Below are 22,509 nucleotides of genomic sequence, written 5' to 3'. Positions count from 1 at the left end.
ATTTCTTTCTTATCTCAGCTCGTATTGGAGCAAAGACTGGCAGTGTTGGAAATACTTCTCCTCATCCTCCAGGGCGAGACAATATATTGTGTGCATCTCTCAAACCTCCTTAAAGTACCTGCAGCAGCCGGTATGTTGCCTGAAGCAAGTTGTGACAGGTGTGGACTGATATGAGGGAAAAGCATAACGCCTGTTACAAGCTGGATTCAACTAACCTAGGGCTTGTTTGTAGCACTGTCCAAGTCTAACAGTTTATTTCATAAAGAGTTTTGAATAGCGCTGGCTAGACCTGAGGGTATCAGAGCACTTTACATCATTGTCAAGGCATTATCAGTCAGTAACAATACAATATACTTAGATTAACGAGAGTCAAGTCAGTGTATAGTCCTTGGTGAAAACAAGATAGAATTAGGTGGTAGTTCCAGAGTGAGTTAGAGGTTATATCCTGGATTGTTGAGGTGTTGAATGAGCAAGAATTATTTCAGTTGTCTTTTGAAACTCATAAAGGAAGAGTTAGTTCTGATATTTACTGGGAGAGACTTCTAGATTTTAGGGGCATTGCCTGAGAAGGAGCGTGTTAGAAATGGGATTTCCGGTTGGCTAAGGCTTGCGCCGAAGCCAGGCAGAAACCACCACTCTAGTCAGGGCAAGGGAGTTACACGCCAAAGATAACTCCTACTCACCCTCTAGGCAACGTGCCGCAAGAAGTAAGGCTTATCCCGGAGGCAAGGTAAGTTAATTATTTGCGCACGCACCCCCAGCAACAACATCCCAGGCCCCCCACTCACCGGTCGGGTTGCTGGGGCTCTCCTCTCTCCACGGGGAGCCCCCTCCTGACGGCAAGACTGCTTGCGGTTTCCTGGGCATACGCAGGAGCACGGGATAGGCTCCCGCTGCTTCCTGCTTCTTCTCCGGGGCCTTCTCCTCGTCCCGCGCCTGCGGGGGCGGGGCTTCCGGATCTCCTCGGGCCGGCAGCCAATCACAGCGCGGCCCGGGGAATGACGTCACAGGGGTGTCCCGGGCCGGCAGCGGTGAAGTCTTTGGGGCAAACGAGGGGTAGGCACCCTCTTTAGATTTACGTGGGAGCCTTGATTTTAACCTGAAGACTAACTGAGAGCAAGTACTGGTTGCAAAGAATAGATGCTACCTTCTAAAAGCAAACAATGAGGTGCAGAAATGTAAGCTTTTGGTAGTTTAGACCAATGAAAGACACTGCAATGTCATACTATTGGCAGATTTTGACCTATACGAGTGCTAATTAATAACAATGTATGCACATTAGTTCTATGTATGAAAAGGTAACCACTTTTCTCTCCAATGTTTCAGAAAAGGTGCTGTTTTTCCCAATGTAATTCCCGCATGGTCCAGGATAGACGTAAGATCAATCTTTTTTTCTTCCTTGCAATTAGTTTAAACTAGACTGAGCTTTGATAAGCTATGAATAGATATTCAAGCCTGTAATCCATTGGTGATGACCAATAAAAACAATGCGATCAGGGAGTAAACGTTTAATCAAACATTACAATTCCAGCACCTTGTGCAGAAGAAACTTTCACTGGCACTAAATGCCAGTGGTTAGCTTAACTAAATCTCCCCAATATATGATGTTAAAACTTCCAACATAAAGCATCTAGTTAAAGGAAACTGAAGATCAATAAACGCAATTACAATTTGTCACATGGAACCTCTGCACACACTTTGAAGAATTGGAAATTAATTGCCACCAAACATTATGGAACATCTTTTCTCCTGCTCGAAGGTATAGGAACGTTATCATAACCGGTAACCTATGTCAAGTGATTCAACCCACTCTAAAAGGGAATCTTCTGTAATCTTCACCAGTACAAAAGGATTCTTTTCCCTGTCAGGTAACAGTCAAAGGCATTCTCTTGAGAGGTTTTGTTAGGGTTTCATGTGGGTAGGGTTGAAACTCCCTGACCTGGTATGATTTCTTATGCAGGAGACTTGTGAGGAAAGTCCGCTGAGAGGTGTTTTTGGATTTGGATGTTGCTCACCAGCACAGTGCTAGAATCCTTTGGGTGATGACTGTTTCTATGACCTGGCTATGACACTGGTTTGTGATAGCTGATTAATAGTCATGGGGTGCACCCCAGTGGAGGGAATGCCTACAAGCTATTCCTATGTACATTTGTACAGCCTTTCATGTTTGGGTCTCCTCATTCCTCTAATTGTTAGTGTGATTACTCATTAGGTACATAAGTGGTGACAAACCTCTCAATATGGGTCTATATAAAGCCCTTAAGTCTATAGGATGATCCACACTGTTTACTGGTAGTTGGAGTTGCTGTCTCCCCTTTTCCATCCCTCCCCTCTGCACTGTTCTATCATTTATACCCACTCTCAACAAATAAACCATGGTAGAGCCAGGTGTATGTACCTCAGTTCAAATTACAAACTTTAACACTGCATTGAAGTTCCTTTGTGTTAACCTTCTGTAGCCCAAACTGGTTCCAGTAGGTTAGCCTATGCCCATCACCAAAGGTGCATACTTGGTGAGACTAGAAGCAAGATAACTTGAATGCCACCCTTAAAGGAGTAGGGAACATACTGTAGAGTTGAGGTGAATGCTTTGTTTCTGCTGCAACACGAAGAAGAGAAGGAGAAAGACTTCCTGAAAAGTAGAAAGTATGACTTCCTTCAGCCCAGAGTTCAAATCAAGCTGCACAGCACACCACAGTAAGAATCCTTGTTCAAAGACAATACTGAGGCTTGGGGTCTCTGACCATTGCCTAGCCCGACCAAGATTGCGACAAGTAAGCATAGGGAAAGCTAGAGAATGGAGGTGCATTAAGGTGAACCACTAGCTGTCAGTGTGAAGACTACACCCATTGTCTGTGTGTACCCCTTCGAGGCACCAATTCTGTACATGAGGGCTGTGACACTCTGATGGTGGTGCTGATGACCCCTGCTGTGCATTGGTGCCTATAGGCATCCACCCTGACCTTATGCCTGCTCCACCAAGCCTGGGTTCTTCAGCTGCAAGTCTTATGAGTTTGAAGACTGCCTGGTGCCATCCCTCATGTAAAACCACAAGTGCAAGAAACTGTGTCTCATGGGCCATAATATCCACCTGAAATTGTATATCTGTCTTTGGAGCCAGAGACCTTCAGAAGGCATCGGCAGTGTTGAAGCAGCATAACTCTCATCTGCCACCTGCAAAAAGTTCTGTGTACCTTCCCTGCCTTTAGGAGCTTTGACTTTAAAATTAGAATCCTCAAAAGGATGGACCTAGCAATTCAATGAGCTTGCAGTATAATACGGGTTCTCTGACGCCTGAGACAAAGGTAATACTTTTCAAACTTGTTCACTGGCCCTAGAGATCTGTACCAACATGATGACTAACTTTAGATGACCATTCTACAGTGTGTTCAAACCCTGAAGCCTACAGTGTCTTCAAATAAGGCAGATAAAGGGAATATTCTGGGAAAGTATTTATCAAGATACCAGACAACCACAACCCCTCCAACATGATGCATTTTGTAAGATGTCCCTCTTGGCCAGCCTGTCTTGGTTAAGGTATCAAAATGTCAGAACTTATCAGGAAAATGTGTTCTACGCAGTTACCAGCTACATGGCTGGAGCTGTGTAAAGTCTCAACCTTCTCTGATATTGGAAATGTTTTTTTTACCTTAAGCACTTTCTACCAGGTTGTTGAACTATAGAGTGAAATGTCTTGTACATAGCAGATCAATGTATCTCTTATCCTTCAAGCGGTAAATTGCACCTATCTGCCCTTCCCTTCTCAGCAGATGTAAGCCCTTAAAGCCGCAGAATTGATCTAGTAGATATCAACGCAGTTAATATAGATCCTTTAAGGCGTGTTTATTCAGGCAAGAAAAGGAAACAATGGCCTGATGCAGAGAGGAAAATAGTTGGACATCAGAGCCACATATTTTTAGTTTTCGTCTAATTAAGTCATGATTTGGGAGTTTGGTTGTGAAAAACCAAGGAAGCCCAGCAGGACAAAAGAACAGGGTGCTTGCTCAACATTCAGTTGCACCTATAGTGCATGAGCGCACTTTGAATGCACTATTGTAAGAGAGCCTTACTAGGTACATGAGGCTTTCTAAATATGCACGACTATGGTCCAAGTCTAAGACTTCCTGACAAAACCATCCTCTTGCTATTTCACAGATTGAAAATTGAGTATTTCATTGTGTGTTGCGTGTCTTAAGTTAAGAGTCTTAAAATAAAATACTTTTCTGGAGAGATAAATCGATTTAAAAATTCTGGTGGATAAAAACATTTTTTGGGGGGGAATTCAGCATGTTTATTTTTTTCTGTATTTTGCCACAGTTCCAAAGATGAAGTATCTGAAAGAGATGGACAGACCCACAATCCTACGAATACTGGATTTCTGTGTTACGAGCTACCCAGATAAAATGGCTTTCTCCTGTTCTTGCTATTTGGAGTGTTCTAAGAAATTAAGTCTGCTCGTGCGAGTACAGCTCTGCCTACCACCTCCACTTGCAGAGGGTGAGGGAAGGCAATGGTAAGAAGTGAGGAAGTGGGTTTATTACAGTTGATATGAGCAGTCATGTTTAAAACTATATTTCTTTCTTTTCTCAGCTCGTATTGGAGCAAAGACTGGCAGTGTTGGAAATACGTCTCCTCATCCTCCAGGGCGAGACAATATATTGTGTGCATCTCTCAAACCTCCTTAAAGTACCTGCAGCAGCCGGTATGTTGCCTGAAGCAAGTTGTGACAGGTGTGGACTGATATGAGGGAAAAGCATAACGCCTGTTACAAGCTGGATTCAACTAAACTAGGGCTTGTTTGTAGCACTGTCCAAGTCTAACAGTTTATTTCAAAAGAGTTTTGAATAGCGCTGGCTAGACCTGAGGGTATCAGAGCACTTTACATCATTGTCAAGGCATTATCAGTCAGTAACAATACAATATACTTAGATTAACGAGAGGCAAGTCAGTGTATAGTCCTTGGTGAAAACAAGATAGAATTAGGTGGTAGTTCCAAAGTGAGTTAGAGGTTATATCCTGGATTGTTGAGGTGTTGAATGAGCAAGAATTATTTCAGTTGTCTTTTGAAACTCATAAAGGAAGAGTTAGTTCTGATATTTACTGGGAGAGACTTCTAGATTTTAGGGGCATTGCCTGAGAAGGAGCGTGTTAGAAATGGGATTTCCGGTTGGCTAAGGCTTGCGCCGAAGCCAGGCAGAAACCACCACTCTAGTCAGGGCAAGGGAGTTACACGCCAAAGATAACCCCTACTCACCCTCTAGGCAACGTGCCGCAAGAAGTAAGGCTTATCCCGGAGGCAAGGTAAGTTAATTATTTGCGCACGCACCCCCAGCAACAACATCCCAGGCCCCCCACTCACCGGTCGGGTTGCTGGGGCTCTCCTCTCTCCACGGGGAGCCCCCTCCTGACGGCAAGACTGCTTGCGCTTTCCTGGGCATACGCAGGAGCACGGGGTAGGCTCCCGCTGCTTCCTGCTTCTTCTCCGGGGCCTTCTCCTCGTCCCGCGGCTGCGGGGGCGGGGCTTCCGGATCTCCTCGGGCCGGCAGCCAATCACAGCGCGGCCCGGGGAATGACGTCACAGGGGTGTCCCGGGCCGGCGGCGGTGAAGTCTTTGGGGCAAACGAGGGGTAGGCACCCTCTTTAGATTTACGTGGGAGCCTTGATTTTAACCTGAAGACTAACTGAGAGCAAGTACTGGTTGCAAAGAATAGATGCTACCTTCTAAAAGCAAACAATGAGGTGCAGAAATGTAACCTTTTGGTAGTTTAGACCAATGAAAGACACTGCAATGTCATACTATTGGCAGATTTTGACCTATACGAGTGCTAATTAATAACAATGTATGAACATTAGTTCTATGTATGAAAAGGTAACCACTTTTCTCTCCAATGTTTCCAAAAAGGTGCTGTTTTTCCCAATGTAATTCCCGCATGGTCCAGGATAGACGTAAGATCAATCTTTTTTTCTTCCTTGCAATTAGTTTAAACTAGACTGAGCTTTGATAAGCTATGAATAGATATTCAAGCCTGTAATCCATTGGTGATGACCAATAAAAACAATGCGATCAGGGAGTAAACGTTTAATCAAACATTACAATTCCAGCACCTTGTGCAGAAGAAACTTTCACTGGCACTAAATGCCAGTGGTTAGCTTAACTAAATCTCCCCAATATATGATGTTAAAACTTCCAACATAAAGCATCTAGTTAAAGGAAACTGAAGATCAATAAACGCAATTACAATTTGTAACATGGAACCTCTGCACACACTTTGAAGAATTGGAAATTAATTGCCACCAAACATTATGGAACATCTTTTCTCCTGCTCGAAGGTATAGGAACTTTATCATAACCGGTAACCTATGTCAAGTGATTCAACCCACTCTAAAAGGGAATCTTCTGTAATCTTCACCAGTACAAAAGGATTCTTTTCCCTGTCAGGTAACAGTCAAAGGCATTCTCTTGAGAGGTTTTGTTAGGGTTTCATGTGGGTAGGGTTGAAACTCCCTGACCCGGTATGATTTCTTATGCAGGAGACTTGTGAGGAAAGTCCGCTGAGAGGTGTTTTTGGATTTGGATGTTGCTCACCAGCACAGTGCTAGAATCCTTTGGGTGATGACTGTTTCTATGACCTGGCTATGACACTGGTTTGTGATAGCTGATTAATAGTCATGGGGTGCACCCCAGTGGAGGGAATGCCTACAAGCTATTCCTATGTACATTTGTACAGCCTTTCATGTTTGGGTCTCCTCATTCCTCTAATTGTTAGTGTGATTACTCATTAGGTACATAAGTGGTGAAAAACCTCTCAATATGGGTCTATATAAAGCCCTTAAGTCTATAGGATGATCCACACTGTTTACTGGTAGTTGGAGTTGCTGTCTCCCCTTTTCCATCCCTCCCCTCTGCACTGTTCTACCATTTATACCCAAACTCAACGAAGAAACCATGGTAGAGCCAGGTGTATGTGCCTCAGTTCAAATTACAAACTTTAACACTGCATTGAAGTTCCTTTGTGTTAACCTTCTGTAGCCCAAACTGGTTCCAGTAGGTTAGCCTATGCCCATCACCAAAGGTGCATACTTGGTGAGACTAGAAGCAAGATAACTTGAATGCCACCCTTAAAGGAGTAGGGAACATACTGTAGAGTTGAGGTGAATGCTTTGTTTCTGCTGCAACACGAAGTAGAGAAGGAGAAAGACTTCCCGAAAAGTAGAAAGTATGACTTCCTTCAGCCCAGAGTTCAAATCAAGCTGCACAGTACACCACAGTCAGAATCCTTGTTCAAAGACAATACTGAGGCTTGGGGTCTCTATCCATTGCCTAGCCCGACCAAGATTGCGACAAGTAAGCATAGGGAAAGCTAGAAAATGGAGGTGCATTAAGGTGAACCACTAGCTGTCAGTGTGAAGACTACACCCATTGTCTGTGTGTACCCCTTCGAGGCACCAATTCTGTACATGAGGGCTGTGACACTCTGATGGTGGTGCTGATGACCCCTGCTATGCATTGGTGCCTATAGGCATCCACCCTGACCTTATGCCTGCTCCACCAAGCCTGGGTTCTTCAGCTGCAAGTCTTATGAGTTTGAAGACTCTGCCTGGTGCCATCCCTCATGTAAAACCACAAGTGCAAGAAACTGTGTCTCATGGGCCATAATATCCACCTGAAATTGTATATCTGTCTTTGGAGCCAGAGACCTTCAGAAGGCATCGGCAGTGTTGAAGCAGCATAACTCTCATCTGCTACCTGCAAACAGTTATGTGTACCTTCCCTGCCTTTAGGAGCTTTGACTTTAAAATTAGAATCCTCAAAAGGAGGGACCTAGCAATTCAATGAGCTTGCAGTATAATACGGGTTCTCTGACGCCTGAGACAAAGGTAATACTTTTCAAACTTGTTCACAGGCCCTAGAGATCTGTACCAACATGATGACTAACCTTAGATGACCATTCTACAGTGTGTTCAAACCCTGAAGCCTACAGTGTCTTCAAATAAGGCAGATAAAGGGAATATTCTGGGAAAGTGTTTATCAAGATACCAGACAACCACATCCCCTCCAACATGATGCATTGTGTAAGATGTCCCTCTTGGCCAGCCTGTCTTGGTTAAGGTATTAAAATGTCAGAACTTATCAGGAAAATGTGTTCTACGCAGTTACCAGCTACATGGCTGGAGCTGTGTAAAGTCTCAACCTTCTCTGATATTGGAAATGTTTTCTTTACCTTAAGCACTTTCTACCAGGTTGATGAACTATAGAGTGAAATGTCTTGTACATAGTAGATCAATGTATCTCTTATGCTTCAAGCTGTAAATTGCACCTATCTGCCCTTCCCTTCTCAGCAGTTGGAAGCCCTTAAAGCCGCAGAATTGATCTAGTAGATATCAACGCAGTTAATATAGATCCTTTAAGGCATGTTTATTCAGGCAAGAAAAGGAAACAATGGCCTGATGCAGAGAGGAAAATAGTTGGACATCAGAGCCACATATTTTTAGTTTTCCTCTAATTAAGTCATGATTTGGGAGTTTGGTTGTGAAAAACCAAGGAAGCCCAGCAGGACAAAAGAACAGGGTGCTTGCTCAACATTCAGTTGCACCTATAGTGCATGAGCGCACTTTGAATGCACTATTGTAAGAGAGCCTTACTAGGTACATGAGGCTTTCTAAATATGCACGACTATGGTCCAAGTGTAAGACTTCCTGACAAAACCATCCTCTTGCTATTTCACAGATTGAAAATTGAGTATTTCATTGTGTGTTGCGTGTCTTAAGTTAAGAGTCTTAAAATAAAATACTTTTCTGGAGAGATAAATCGATTTAAAAATTCTGGTGGATAAAAACATCTTTTTTTGGGGGGAATTCAGCATGTTTATTTTTTTCTGTATTTTGCCACAGTTCCAAAGATGAAGTATCTGAAAGAGATGGACAGACCCACAATCCTACGAATACTGGATTTCTGTGTTACGAGCTACCCAGATAAAATGGCTTTCTCCTGTTCTTGCTATTTGGAGTGTTCTAAGAAAGTAAGTCTTCTCATGCGAGTACAGCTCTGCCTACCACCTCCACTTGCAGAGGGTGAGGGAAGGCAATGGTAAGTGAGGAAGTGGGTTTATTACACTTGATATGAGCAGTCATGTTTAAAACTATATTTCTTTCTTATCTCAGCTCGTATGGTAGCAAAGACTGGCAGTGTTGGAAATACTTCTCCTCATCCTCCAGCGCGAGACAATTGACTTCAAGAATATTGTGTGCATCTCTCAAACCTCCTTAAAGTACCTGCAGCAGCCGGTACGTTGCCTGAAGCAAGTTGTGACAGGTGTGGACTGATATGAGGGAAAAGCATAACGCCTGTTACAAGCTGGATTCAACTAAACTAGGGCTTGTTTGTAGCACTGTCGAAGTCTAACAGTTTATTTCATAAAGAGTTTTGAATAGCGCTGGCTAGACCTGAGGGTATCAGAGCACTTTACATCATTGTCAAGGCATTATCAGTCAGTAACAATACAATATACTTAGATTAACGAGAGTCAAGTCAGTGTATAGTCCTTGGTGAAAACAAGATAGAATTAGGTGGTAGTTCCAGAGTGAGTTAGAGGTTATATCCTGGATTGGTGAGGTGTTGAATGAGCAAGAATTATTTCAGTTGTCTTTTGAAACTCATAAAGGAAGAGTTAGTTCTGATATTTACTGGGAGAGACTTCTAGACTTTAGGGGCATTGCCTGAGAAGGAGCGTGTTAGAAATGGGATTTCCGGTTGGCTAAGGCTTGCGCCGAAGCCAGGCAGAAACCACCACTCTAGTCAGGGCAAGGGAGTTACACACCAAAGATAACCCCTACTCACCCTCTAGGCAACGTGCCGCAAGAAGTAAGGCTTATTCCGGAGGCAAGGTAAGTTAATTATTTGCGCACGTACCCCCAGCAACAACATCCCAGGCCCCCCACTCACCGGTCGGGTTGCTGGGGCTCTCCTCTCTCCACGGGGAGCCCCCTCCTGATGGCAAGACTGCTTGCGGTTTCCTGGGCATACGCAGGAGCACGGGGTAGGCTCCCGCCGCTTCCTGCTTCTTCTCCGGGGCCTTCTCCTCGTCCCGCGGCTGCAGGGGCGGGGCTTCCGGATCTCCTCGGGCCGGCAGCCAATCACAGCGCAGCCCGGGGAATCACTTCACGGGGGTGTCCCGGGCCGGCGGCGGTGAAGTCTTCGGGGCAAACGAGGGGTAGGCACCCTCTTTAGATTTAAGTGAAGGCAATGCAAAAATAGCGGCAATTCTGCAGGGTGGGCACCTACTTTGATTATAATAAGAATGCGCAAAATAAGCGGCAGGCAGTGCGGGGTGGCACCCGCGCCGCAAATCAGCAACAAGGTGGATCCTCTCTCTTCCCCAGCAGCGCGACGCTGCAGAGAGCCTCCTGGGGCAAGTCAAGCGCCCCCAGGCGCTGCGAGGAAAATAAAGCGCTCCCAGGCGCTTGATGCACAAAAGTCCAGGGCAAGTCCTGTGGAAAGTCAGGGGGGGCAAAGGCTGGGCCCAGGGGCCAGCTCACAGGGCCCTCCAGGCAGGGAGGCAGTCCCAGTGGCGGTCCTCCTGGTGCCCAGCAGCAGCAGGCCCCCTTCAAGTGAGTATCAGGAAGAGAACCTTTTGTATGGGGTCACAGCCCCTTCTTATACTAAGGAATCATTTGTCTACAAAGGTGCAGGCAAGGGGCGAACCAGATGCAACTGGTTCCTGAGCACTTTGTTTTGCTCAGCCCCTCTGCCTATTCATAGGATGGTAGGGTCATCAGTCGCACCACAGGGGGCAGAGCCAGCATTGTGTCGGGAAAGCTCAGCCCTATTCAGGTCCCAGGCTCACTCCTCCCCGTCCATCAACATGCAGATCTCCCATTCACCACCGGGGCAGACCCATCCTTACTCATGGAGCCTGGCACACCAGCCAGCTCCAGCCAATCACCAGCCAGACAGCCAATGCACATAAATTGCACAGACATGCCAACTTCTAGAAGTGGCACTTCCACACTAGACACATTAACGCCGCACACATCATCACGCAGCATTTAATCACACAAGTCCGCGCATACCAAACTCGAGCCTGCACTCCCCACACATCAGGAACTAACATGGACACATACATTCCCCATGCATTCCTATGGGAGGGCAGGCCAACCTTACCACACGCACGCACTTTACCCTGGGACACTGTGGTAAAGTGCACAGAAGCAAAAAATCACTAACACCATGTCACAATTAAAAGCAAAAAGTTTAGGGGTGAACCTGCCAGAAGGGCCAAGTCCAACAGAGCGAGAGAGGCCTTTCTGTTTATGTTTTTTAGGGGGATGAGGAGAAGTGTATTGGACCTTCTTAAATTTTATGTTTAGCCTGCCTTTGTGAGTTTGGAAGCAAGGTATGCTGGTTTACCAATGTGCACAACATTGTGGGTAAGGCACTGGCAGACAGTCTTGAAGCAACATCATGCTTCGATACGTATCCACTTTAGACTATTGATTAGTTGTGAGATGTGGTAGAATCTCCTTACTACTGTGACCATCCTTGCCGCTGCAATAAGAGTGACTCTCAGAGGGGCTAAGTGAGATTTCGGGATGCCTGTGAGGGTGGAGTTTCCGTAGTACAGTCTGGATAGTACCAGAGCTTGTATGGAAGTTTTTAGGTCATTTGGTGGGAGGAAGCGCCTAATTTTGTTAAGGAATTGTAGGTTGTAGAAGGCACCCTTTGCTATTTACTTTATGTGAGTGCTCATGTTCTGATTTGAGTCCAGGGTGATCCCCAGATATTTAGTGGAGTCTGCCAGAGTCCATTTGTATTTCAGGGCATCTAGATTATTTAGCGATTCTTATTTCTGGGGGAGCTGGCTGTGATTGGACAAAAGGAGGATTTCTGTCTTTTTTTGCTAAGTTTAAGGTGGTTGTGTGTCAGCCAGTTTTGGACTTGTGTGAGAGTGACATTCAGCTGGCGTATGTCATCTAAAGAGGATATTTCCGAGTATAATTGGGTGTCATCCGCATATAGGTGGTAGGCAATGTTTGCTTTTTTAAGTATTACGGTGATGGGTTCCATGTAGATATTGAAGAGTGAAGGTGAGAGTACAGAGCCTTGCAGAACGCCTTGGGTGATGGCATAAGCAGTGGAAGCTCAGTTGTTTATTTTTTTTATTTGAGATCGGTTATGTAGAAATGATGATAACCTCTTCAGAACCGTGCCATCTGCTCCATTGTTGTAGTGAGTTCAAAAGTAGCTTGTAGTCGACTGTGTCGAAGGCCACTGATAAGTCAAGGAGGATGAGCAGGCAGAATTTATCTACATCCAGAGAATTATGTATATCATCTGTTATATTCATCATAGCTGTTTCCATGCTTTCTCCCTTCCTGAACTCGGTTTGGTGGAATCAAACAGGTTGTTGCTGTCAATGTATTTGGTGAATTGGGAGAGAAAACACTTCTCAAGAGTTTTTGCCAGGAAGGGGAGGTTGGAAACAGGCATGAAATTGTTGCGGTCATCCGGGTTTGCCCCTCTGTTTTTTGAGCAGGGGCGTGACTTGGCCCTCCTTGATGTGACAGCTGTTTATTATCTTGGTCCAGAGAGGTGTTATAGTGTGGTTGAGACTTTTAGCCAGGGAGGCTGGAAGAGGGTCTGCCTAGTATGGGGAGAGTTTGGATTTTGCAATCACCTTGTAGATGTCTTCTTCCGTGGGTGGATGGAAAGTCTTCCAACTCCTGGGTGCTGTGTAGGACCTTGTGTGTTGGTAAAGTCCAGTGGTCAAAGGTAGAGAAGCCACTACCTACCTATTGGTGGGTAGGTAGAGGAGTTGCTAACCTCTGTGGTGTGTGAGGGATTGCCAGTGGACATATGCATTTAACAGCCTAGAGAGAGTTCGATCTTCATAATTTTTGTTGTTGAAGAATTTGGCAAAGTTGTTGCATCCCTCTTTGGAGACAAGAGGGGCTTCTTTAGTAGGTATGCTATTTGATGATGCTGAAAAGCTCTTCATGGACTGCGGAAGAAGGTGGCTTTCTCTGTTAGTATGGGATTTTTGCATCTCCTGCATTCCCTTTTCAGCTGATATAGGTGGGTTGAGAACTAGAGTCTTTCTGCAGCTCTTAGTTGTCTTCTTTCCGAGTTGAGGAATCTGATCTTTTTTAGATTCATTAGCCTACTTTGTCTAGGATGGCTTTCATTGTCGAATTGTAGCGGGTTATAAGCTTGTCATTGGTAAAGATGCCTGTGGGAGGGGGGGACATCGTTCTTTCTTCCCGATCGGAAATGGGTATCTGATTGATGTTTCTGGACCATTGGAGAGTGTTCCGAGATTGGTTTGGAGGTACTTCTGTTTGGTTCAGGTGATACAGGATGATGTGGTGATCTGACCAGTCGACTGGCAGGATGTTGTCTATGGTTATTGAATTGATTTGGGCTATGATGGCGTCTAAGGTTGAGCTTCTGTTGTGGGTTTGGCCTTTGAAATATTGGGAAAGATCTTTGCTGACTAAGAGTTAGCTTAAAGATTGGAGTAGTGTGTTCTTCTCGTCATTTCAATGGAGGTTGAGGTCTCCTAGTGTTATGTTGTTGTGTTAGAGAGGGTGCAATGCATTCTTAGATCTGACAGTTCTTCGCTGAAGGGGGAGCGTGATTCCTGGTGAGTGAAAAAGGAGGTGACATTTTGTTACTGTATTGCCTTTAGGTGTTATGCTAGTGCTGAGATATTCAAATGATGGGAAGGAGAAGGAGTCTGTTTCTGTCATAGTGATGTTGCACCTACTACCCTGATGCCCTATTTCTTAACGACACTTGGCTACATGCTGGGTCCTTGCCGGATATCATTATGGCACTACCTGCCAATTGTTCCATAGTAAGGATAGATAGGCAAGCCCAGGTAGGTGGAGACATTGCTTTTATTTTTAAGAAGGAGAACTACTGTAAAATTGAAGATTTTTTGATCAATGATTGTGAAGCATTTTTCTTTACAAATGGTGCGGCTCTCAACCTGATCTACTGGCTACCCACATTTTGCAAACTGCAAATTTTATGATACTTAGGAACCTAAATCTTCATTTAGATGACTGAAAGAGCACTCAAAGCGCTTCTTTGATTGAGGATCTAAATGCACTTAATGTGGCACTTACTAACTCACTGCCCACTCATGTGGCTAGGCATCTTTTAGATCCTATTTTTTCAAATATAAAGGACTTAAAGACGGAGCCTTCCCTTCCACTTTGCTAGTCTGACGACTTTGCTGTCCCTTTCATGGTGAAGACCGTTTCTTTCCTTTCCACAGCGTGGCTAAAATTGCAATCAGAGTCCAGATATTGGCCTAAACTCAATATTGCAGCACTGAATGAGCAACTGCTTTATACCAAACTTACTCTACAACAACAGATCAATTTAGATTAAGACCAAATTCGTCACTTGCTCACTGAGGCCATTGATTCTAATCTGCCAACTACTATTAAGCGTGTAGGCGGAAATCACCCGCCAGCCCCTTGGTTTAATGATGCACCTAAAGCAGAAATGAAATGCTGCAAAGTATTAGAAAGACAAAGGAGGAAATTGTTTGCAGAAGACTGCAAGATTATTTATGAGGATTCTCTAAAAGGCTATCATGACTGCTTTAAGTCCACTCTGGGTACTTATTACACTGAAAAAAATCATGAATGTGCAAAATTGCCATAAGACACTCTTCAAAGTGGTGAAAAAACAATCAGACGTCAGTTCAATTTCCCTCCTTCCCCTTCTTTTACTGTGCCAATGCGATGAGTTAGCCACCTTCTTTATTCAAAAGGTCGAAAACATTCACTTGCAGTTGACTAAAGATTCAACAGAGACAGTTCCTGAATCAGACAAGAATACTTTAAACAGAGTGATAGCGCATGCTAATCACCAGGTACCCAAGGAAGTGAGTGATACTAAATTAAGTAAATGGTCTCCCCAGGATCTAACATCTCTGTTAGATACTTTTCAATCTATTAAATCGGTCTCCCCTCTTGACCCTGAACCTCCTGACAAACTCAAATTACTGGACACGACCTTCCTAACTATGATACAGGACCTTCTCAACTTTTCATTGAGAGAAGGGTTTGTGCCTCGGAGATGGAAGCATGCTCTGGTCCTTCCGCTCCTAAAAAAACATCACTTGGGTTCCTTCAATTTCTCTAACTTTTGTCCCATCTCTCTGCTACTAGTATTTTCCAAAATATTGGAGAAACATGTGAATGACCAACTCACCTCGTATGTTGAGACCCAAAATGTTGTCCATCCCTCGCAATTAGGCTTTAGGGCTGAACATAGCACGCAGTCCACCCTTTTGGGTATCACTGAGCATCTAAGAGAACATCTAGGTGGTGGCAGCACTGCCACACTCATTTTACTGGATTTGAGTGTGGATTTTGATAACACAGTATCCTATTCGATCTTGTTAGCTAGAGTGGAGGCATTGGGTCTGGATGATTCAGCACTGGGATGGCTTGGTTCCTTCTTAATAGACCGGATATTTCAGGTCTTTTTGGCCAATGTGTGCTCTAAGCTAAAAGCCCTGACCTCAGGAGTACCACAGGGCTCTGCTTTGAGCCCTCTTCTATTTAACATCTTAGTGGACAGCTGCGGACTTACCCTTTTTAGGTCTCGCCTGTCGATGCGCATGCGCATCGAGCTTGCGAGCCTATTGCGGCGTAAACAACTTTTAACTAAGCAGCAAGGAATCGTGGCGATTCCTTGCAGTGCCTGTGACTTTTAAGCTCAATGCGCATGTGCATTGAGCTTAAAAGCGCGTGCACAGCCGCAATCACCGTCAGCCGCATTCCTCCGACACCTTTTGAAGTGAAGCTTAGCTTCACTTCAAAGGCCCGGCTTCTTAACACCCACATGCCGCTCTCCCCGCTCCGCCCCCTCCCCTGCCCGCCTTGTGCATTTATTTCTCGGCCTTTAGTCGTCACTCTCCCTCAGAGCCTCCTCTCCACCCCCTCCCCTGCTGCTCTTTCACGCCCCCTCCCCTGCTGCTCTTTCACGCCCTCTCCCCTGCTGCTCTTTCACATCATTTTGAGCGCAAGTGAAAATAGGGCTGGAAATTTTGTTGCAGGGCTCATTTTCATTGCTCATCATTGCGCACCTTTTTATTAGCTCAGCAACGAGCCCCACAGTTTCTTTTCAGCATTCAAGGACTCTGGCATGGGAAGCCTCAAGAACAGCGTGCGATGGCAACTCCTCCCGGTCTGGCCTTTGCACCCTATTGTGGAATTTGCGTCCCACCGAAGCCCGCCTCACCGGCTCTTCCAGCAGGCTGCTTCATGTAAAATCCCCCCCTTGCTCTACTTGTAATCACTTGACTGTAAGGGACGTCTGCAAATAGCAGTACACAACACAGTAAAACCAACATGCAGGGATTGGCAATTTAATTAAACTCACAATCTCGGATGTGCAGCTTGGGGCACTGCATGGTCTTTTGTTATGAGAAGCCTCGAGAACAGAACGCGGTAGCCCTTTCACCCAATCTGGGCATCGCAGCCTAGTCATGGAATTTGCGACCTGCTGAAGTTCCACCCAACGGCTCCTCATGCTGGCTGCTTCACAGGAACAAGCCTCTGCTCTATTTACAATCACTTGTTTATTTACATGACTGCCACGGGAAAATAAAGACGCCGATCAAAGGGGGTGAATAGAGAGGACCCTATTCCATTTACTGCTTGTTCTGAACGCCAGTTTCACTTTCGCGGTTGCGTCACTTTCACGGCCGCGCAGCCAATGCTTGTTTTTGTGAGCTTGGGAACTGAAGACACTGATTGCTTGATATTTTGATTTTATTTGTATTATGTTATTTATAGTATGTGCCTTTCCTTCCAGCTATCCGCTGCAGAAAGCCTGCATTCTTCCTTGTTTTAGCATTCTCCATTGTGTATCTCTCCTCTCGTGCTGCTGCTTGTTCCCGTGTGCGCCTCCCCACCCCATTCCATGTTGCACTTGCCCGTATACTTCTCCATGTTGCTTCCACCCTCCCCTGTCGTTCTGTGCCCCCCTGCCCTCCCGTGTGTTGCTTCCTTGTGTCACCCTCCACTTGTTGAATCCATGTCCCCCGCCTTCCCTGTGCTACTTGCGTGCCCGTCTGCCCTGCCCATGTTGCTTCAGTGACCACACCAGCCCCCATATTGAGTCTGATCCCCCTGTTGCTTCACCCCATTACTTCTGCTCCTGTTGCTTCCTCTCCATTTACACCCAATTAAAAAAAGTGTTTTGTTTTTAGTTATTGATTTGAATTTCTACAGTAACTAAAAAAAAAAAATTTTTGTAGAGAGGATGCAGACTGCTATGTAAAAGTTTTTTGTTTTACTTCAGCCATGCTGCACAGCTTCAATGATGCTGCACAGTGTGGTATTCAACCATTGCCAAAGCCAATAAGTCACAACGATGATACCTATTGACTTTGCCAGTGTTTGTTGCAGTTGCCTTTATACAATGTTTAGGTTACAGTGTAGAATTGTAACTTTGAACAAGGAGTGCTTGGTTAGGTTGTGATTTAACCTCGTCGCATTCAAAACACAATACTCCCAATAAAATTTGTGCGCTTTTAGTTAAAAGCATGAAAATGTAACCAGCCATAAAAGAGAAGGCTCCGAGATAGGTTAGCGAAATATCACAGGAACATCAAAAGTGCTGAGGGGGCCAACAAGCATATACATGCTCTACAGCACCCACCCAACGACCAGGAAAGCACTTTTTATACTTTAATTTTTAATATGCTGGTCCTTAGTACACAAGTGGCATACAATAGTTTGCTTGCACCTGCATCCTTCAGACTACAACTCCCTTTCAGGACTAGTTACATTTGCGTCTCTAACTGGATCTGCCCTTAACAGTACCAGTGTATACTTTCTGTCCATCTGTGGATTCCTTTGGCGTTTTACACCCCAGCACACTGCCCTCCAAGAAGCCTCGCTCCTCAATGAAGGGCTGAATGCCAGGGGTTGTGGCAGTGGCGGCTGGTGGATTTTGGAAGTTGTTTTGCTGGGCATACAGTAGCAAACGCCTCAGAGTTCAAAAGCACTCCATAGCACCCAGCTTCAGGCTTTGCCAACCCCTGGGCCGTGTACCTTCACAGGCTTTCAAATCATCCGTGAGCACATACCCTTAAACACGAGCTCAGGCATGCAAGCTAACATACACAGACACAGTCGCAGGCACGCACCCACACAGAGACAGTCATACAGACATACTCGTGCACTCCCCAGTACACAGATAAATACACATGGGCTGTTAAACACAATACGCATTAGCATAGCCAATAGGTCTCGCCTTTGGGACCTTATAAGTGTTTAACCATGCAACAGTTAATGTTGTTGCACCAAGGATATTGTGCTGCATAGCTAAATACCTATAAGATCCCAAAAGCGAGACCTATTGGCTATGCCAATGCAACGCCACTCAGCCACGCAACGCCACTCAGCCACGCAACGCCACTCAGCCACGCAACGCCACACACACACGCAACGCCACTCAGCCACGCAACGCCACTCACACACGCAACGCCACTCACACACGCAACGCCACTCACACACGCAACGCCACTCATCCACGCAACGCCACTCATCCATTTGCAAAACGAAAAATGTCAAACTCTTCTATTGCGAGACCTATTGCATTTTCAATGCTTGTTTCATGTAGCTACGATACTCAGATTGTTATCTCTTTGTCGTCGGCACTGAACTGACTCCTTGTGAACCTGGGCTTGATCATCATTTTGACATGGATGAACACAAACTCCCTCAAGCCTAATGGGGATAACACAAGAGTCATGATTGTGGGTAAGAACGCCTCTCTGTTGGATTTGGGACACCTGAGGACCCTACCCCCCGCATCCTCTGGCAAACAATCTGGGTATTATCCTGGATGATAATCTCTCTATGAAATCATGGCTACTACTTGCTTGGCAGTTCTCAGATGGCTGAAAAAGATTATTTGGCTGATCCCTTTAGCAGCGCAAAAAACGGTAATCCAGGCCCTAATCATATCCAGACTGGACTATTGTAACATGTTGTACTAGCTGCTGACATGATTCTTGATTCAGCGACCTTCGGGTGGTGCAAAATGATGCAGCTAGGCTGCTCTTCCACTTACCAAAATCTGCCTCATTCTCCCATCTGGTACTGGAATTGCATTGGTTGAGGATCATCAAGCGCATTGAGTTTAAAGCATTGTGCTTTGTGTTTAAAGCCAAACATGGCCAGGGCCTAACTGGGAACACAAACCAGCCCTGGCAATTTTGTCGGACTTGCCCAGGGTGGGGGTGTGGGGGGGGGGGGGGAATTCTGCGGTGCTGGTGGGAAACACTGCAACTACGCTTTTGCAACAGGGGGCTGTATTTGCAGCACTGCTGGAAAATTGGCCCCTGAAACAAAAACGGCCCTCTCCGGTCCAAAATCAGCTCTCACACCTCTGGCCCACTAGGCAGCCACCCGCTATGGCCAGTCTGGCCCTAACTATGGCTTAGGACCTAACTACTTTCAGAAACTAGTGGCTCCCTACCAGCCGCCTGCTCCTTGACATCTTTAAATCAAACACTGCTCTCTGTACTGAGGTTTCGTCTAATCCGCATGAAAGTCTGCTCCTTTGAAAATCTAGGCCCTAAACTGTGGAACTCTCTCCCCTCAGCTTTAAGGAATTGTAATTCACTCCTGAGCTTTCGTAAGGGTCTGAAAATCTGGTTATTTTAGCTTATTGCATCAGAACTGTGCTCTCTCCGGTACAGGTAAACACTCTGGGGTAGCTGCATGCATTACAAATTGAATAATAATAATAATAAGGTCGAGGATAGGATCGGAAGATTGAATGTGATGTCAATGTCGTAGTTCAGGATTGTTTTTACCAGCTCTGTTGCACGCTTGATCGCCGATCTACAGTTTCTGAGCATGCAGTTTGTATTACTGCTGCTTCTGGTCTTCATGGAGAAGGGTGCCATAGGTATTTTGATATAATGTGCTGGTGGCCTGGCAAACCAAGGAGGGTTACGATTTCTGCCTACTTCATAGATCACCTGTATCTTGAAGGTGGGGTGTCCAGGGATGTTGTAGGGTTGTATGTTTTCTCTACATCTGTCAACTCCCTTAGGAACATTGTGGGTCACGATCTTTCGGCCTGTGAAATTGGTAAATGAGGGAAGTTGTGTGCCAGCTGTTCATCTGGTTCTGATATAAATGTAGGGGTTAGCTGGTGATGTTGGAGAAGGTTCAATTTGAGTGTCAATCGTATGCAGGGCAGGTTTCAAGAATCCTAAGGATGTTATTGATACCCTTCGATACCTTATAGAGTGGTTTTTCCAAGTAGTTAAGCGATCGGTTATGCCGATCGTGGATATATAGTTCAGTGGAGATAGTAATTCAAGTTGACTTTCCATGCTGAATGAGGCATTTTGTTTTGTCTCTCTCGAGGGCGTACGATTCAGTGGCGAGAGTGTGGAGGTGTTGAGGGGTGAGTTGCCGTCTCTGTGCGGTTCTGGGCTCTAATTACTTAGTAGCCCAAGGTTCAAGAGATAAGTGCTATTCTCAGATGTTTTAGAATATGTTTTGACCCCTAAACTAATCACATGTTTATCTGCATTTAAGTTGGCAGGACTAGTTCTCCACCATTTCAAATATTTTTGTGGAGTTAGAAAAGTAGATGCTTCTAAATAACACATTTGTAAACATTGTGATAGTCTCTACCAGATTATCTAAATTCAGGAAATTTCTGATTTTGCACATTCTTTTCAGAGATACAGGGGCAATTAGATCACCACAGGAGCTCCATGAGCTAGACATGATTAGGAATATCTAGATGAGGGATGTGCGGCAGTTCTCCTTAGTTTCAATTAAGGGTTAAAGGTACTGCTGTTTATTCATACTAGCATTCATGTTTAGGAGGTCAGAGCATTTAATAATGCATTGATAGAGTATAAAATATATCTTATGGAGGCTAGTTGCATGAAAGATTGTATGTAACAACATTAATTACAGAAATATTTGTTACAAGAATGTCATAGCAAAAATATAAAAAAACAAATATTGTGGAAGTGTAAATTAGTAAGTATGGATTTCATTACAAGACAGGAGGCTACATTATGCATTAATCCTTTTAATGCAGCTCTCACACAGCCGCTTACGTCACAAAGGTAAGAACAAGAATTAGGTGACATCACAGTATCCATAAAGGCCAGGTGCCAAGGGAGATCAGCCTCTTTTAAATGCGGCTCTCAAACAGATAAGTTGCCTTTACTACTCCTTGCCTTTTTAATGTTAACTCTTGATATCGTTATTGATAATTGCTGATGCTGTTAGATATTTATTTGTTAGATCTCTGCTTATTGCCCATACATATCTATGGTACTGCTTATGCTTATGCTTTTGCTTACATATATATGCTCGTGCTGACCCCCATAGGGACTCGTGTGTTCCCATTTGCTGCGTTTGTGTTCCCCTTTGCTGTGACCCCTCAAGACTTCCAATTTTTGGTTGTCTCCCCCGCACCGTGTGTCTTCCCTGTACCCCCCAGTACACTCGATCACACCCGCCTTGCACGCCGACCGCTAAAACTCGGCCCCCGTTTACTCCCGTGACAGAATCGGCCCTTGAGTATGCCTGAATCCTGAAATGGATTACCTTCCACTGCCTATTTTCCCCCTGGCTGCCCGTTTCTCCTCGCGCTGCCTTCCGACGCCATCCCGGTGTCTTGCGCCGCCTCGCGTGTCCCGCGTTAGAGGAATGACCCTCGGCAGCGGCGGCGCAACGCCCCCTGCCTCTTAAGGGTCATTCCTCTCCTCCCAGCACTGCCTCGAGCACGTCAGTTGCTCCGAGGCTTTCGTGACCGACAAACTGCTGCTTCGGCAATACCCTACCACAACCCTGCCTAAATACACCCAGGCATAACCAGCGCAGGCATAAAAACGTGCCATTCATTAAAAAAAAAAAAAAAAAACGTGCCATTCACTCAGATAAAAAAATAAAAAAAAGAGCAAAGATAAGAGGCAAGTTAAGCCTTCTGTTTTCCTTTACCAAACAAACAAAATGTCAGATATGGAGAGCGAGGATGCCACTGCTTCCTCTCCCTCTCACAATAGTGACGCTTTCAAAAATTTTCTGAAAAAGGAAATGAGAGCATGCATGCTCGATACCTTCAGTGAGGTATTGTCTCGTAAGAGGTCCCTCAGCGACCTTGGGCAACACCCCAATGACCCTGCAAGGCTCAAAGCACCTAAAAAAACCAAGCACACTATAAATAGTCGTGCGGGGAACTTTGGAGGTCCAAGCACCTCCCTGGATTCGGGAAGCCTTAGCGCTCCAAGAGGCATTGGTGCCCCTCGCGGCACAACTAGGTTGGGTACCCTTGGCGGTACAACTCTGGAAGGTGTCCTAAGCGGCACGACTGGTCACGGTGCTAGTGCTCTTTCCGATACCTACTCTGACCTGGAGGAACCCTACGACGAGTTCATTTTTGATCCTAATGATCACCTCTCCGACTCGGACCCCAACTCCTTCCCAGATTTAGAT

At 45.2% G+C, this 22,509-nt stretch overlaps 1 protein-coding gene across 1 annotated transcript in view; it reads left to right on the top strand.

Annotated features, from left to right (window-relative positions):
- Nucleotides 1-22,509, top strand: part of LOC144763423 (uncharacterized) — a 248,452-nt gene continuing 225,943 nt past the window's right edge. Inside the window, exons 1-7 of the mRNA XM_078649006.1 lie at nt 1-130; nt 1,327-1,375; nt 4,318-4,497; nt 4,591-4,702; nt 5,903-5,946; nt 8,893-9,020; nt 9,163-9,285. The gene's annotated coding sequence lies outside the window, so the exon portion shown is untranslated. The remainder of the gene's footprint in view (nt 131-1,326; nt 1,376-4,317; nt 4,498-4,590; nt 4,703-5,902; nt 5,947-8,892; nt 9,021-9,162; nt 9,286-22,509) is intronic.

This window comes from Lissotriton helveticus, chromosome 6 (genome assembly GCF_964261635.1).
Source record: "Lissotriton helveticus chromosome 6, aLisHel1.1, whole genome shotgun sequence".
Lineage (NCBI taxonomy): Eukaryota > Metazoa > Chordata > Amphibia > Caudata > Salamandridae > Lissotriton > Lissotriton helveticus.
Note: the sequence above shows the minus strand (reverse complement) of the source record. Positions and strands in the feature narration are given on the sequence as shown.